The sequence below is a fragment of the Ruditapes philippinarum genome, unplaced genomic scaffold, assembly GCF_026571515.1.
Source record: "Ruditapes philippinarum isolate M1 unplaced genomic scaffold, ASM2657151v2 ctg3721_1_1_1_1, whole genome shotgun sequence".
In the NCBI taxonomy this organism is placed as follows: domain Eukaryota; kingdom Metazoa; phylum Mollusca; class Bivalvia; order Venerida; family Veneridae; genus Ruditapes; species Ruditapes philippinarum.
This window is the reverse complement of record NW_026857197.1, coordinates 99,295-101,196: the sequence shown is the minus strand read 5'-3', so window position 1 is coordinate 101,196 and position 1,902 is coordinate 99,295. Positions and strand designations below refer to the sequence as shown.

Sequence of the window (1,902 nt, the reverse complement as noted above, 5' to 3'; positions counted from 1 at the left end):
CGGCAGCGAAATAGTACCCGCCCTCATTTAACTATTCTTTAGAAACGGGTATCGGTCCCAGTGATCGGAAAGAAAAGTAAAAAGCACCAGTAAACAAAAAATGTTTTAAGTCTACACCTGGAAGAGATAGGCTTATATCATTTACATCATTTACAATGCTTAAATTAAGTATCAATTTAGGGCCGAAATTCTCCCGCTTCCTCTCCTCAAAGAGTATATATTTTCCCCCTATTTCTAAAAAAGATTCCCTTTTTCAAGTCCATTTTATCATGAGTATGGTAGATAATGGCACTGCCTTACAATTAACTTACAATGAACTGTTTCTTCCCCTTCTATCCAGCAATACCCCTATATACATATCTCCACGAGATAAAAAACCCAAAAAAAAAACCAAACAAACGGAAAAAAATATATTCATTGCATTTTTTTTTTAAATTAATGAAGCACACCATTGTCTCAAACCTACTTTAATGAGCACAATGAGCCCCCTTCCAGCATGGTTTACGGTCTTAAAATTTTATTTACGGTTTTAAAATTTTAAAGAAATTTCAATTGTGTTTTTGTATGTTTGTTTTGAATACGGCTTATTGTATGGTTAATGGTGAATTGGGCATATTACCATTGGTCTTGCAAAGGTAAGCAAGTGGTTTGTGTTTCTGTCGTCAAATTATTAATGCTATGTAAACTTCTGTATAAAACAGTGATTCTGAATGGACAACATTTGTAAAAGAAACTCTCAATAATCTTGGTATGTCAGAATATTTTCATCTACAGAAAGTAGATAATATTATAACATTAAAAGTATTGTGAAGCTTAGACTACATGATCAATTTTTACAAGATTGGCATTGTACTACTGATACATCTTCTAAGTACTTATTGTATCGTACATATATATAAATACTCTTTCTTTAGAAAAATATCTATATGTAGTAACATCTGACATAGGCAAATATTTATGTAAATTTAGTACTAGGCCCTTACCCATTGAAAAGGGCAGATATTTGACCATTGATCATAATAATAGATTCTGTTCCTTATGTCCGCAGCAAGCTATTGGCGATGAATGTCACTACCTTTTGAATGCTCGCACTTAAATGAGATTATACTTCCAGTTTTTATAGTCATTCCAATATTTCAAAACTTGACAGATTAATGAATAGTTGTGATAAAACATTCCACTAAAATTCAGTAGTTGAAACTGAACAAGATGATCTATTTTCGTTTATTGAGGTAGTCATAATTGTATTCTTTTATGTGATATTAGTTAATTTTTGTCCGTTTGTTTCTAAACATATCACCAGTTGCATATTAATTACATGCCTTGGTTTAATAAAAACTGAAACTGGAATAATTTGCATTGACTTGCTGCTGATAACACATCTACTTCACTGTAAGAACGACCGTCCGGTTAGCTCAATTGGAAGAGCGTTGGACTGTGAATCGGGCGACCCGGGTTCGATTCCCGGACGGGGCAGGTCACTTTCTTTGTGATTGATCATGAAATAGTTTCCACGATCACTCACAATGTACCGTGCTCTAGCATGTACAGAAGTTATCAATTCCTTGCGAAAATGAATGCCCTTATACTTGGTAAACTTCTTGACAGCCTGCCCAGATGAACTGTGTTCTGGTGTATTTGAAAGTGCGTACCGCCGTGATCCGAAGGTTTGATTCCAACACCACTTTGAGAATTTCACGAAATTATACATGCATCTAAATGTGTAGGAAAATGGATCAGCAATGGTATGTTAGGATATTAATTTGTGTAAAACAAATAATGTACATCATGTATATTTTTCCCCTTTCTGTCTTTTACTAATAAAATACTAGTATGAGACAAGATAAGATGCTGCTGACCTTTCACCGTTACCCCGCCGGATGGTTAAAAGCAGGTTTAAAG

The 1,902-nt window shown here is 34.3% G+C and overlaps 1 non-coding gene across 1 annotated transcript; it reads left to right on the top strand.

Annotated features, from left to right (window-relative positions):
• The first annotated feature begins 1,404 nt into the window (after window positions 1–1,404).
• Trnah-gug (transfer RNA histidin (anticodon GUG)) lies at window positions 1,405–1,476 on the top strand. Its single transcript has one exon. It is a non-coding gene; the product is annotated as a tRNA-His (tRNA).
• Window positions 1,477–1,902: the final 426 nt, after the last annotated feature.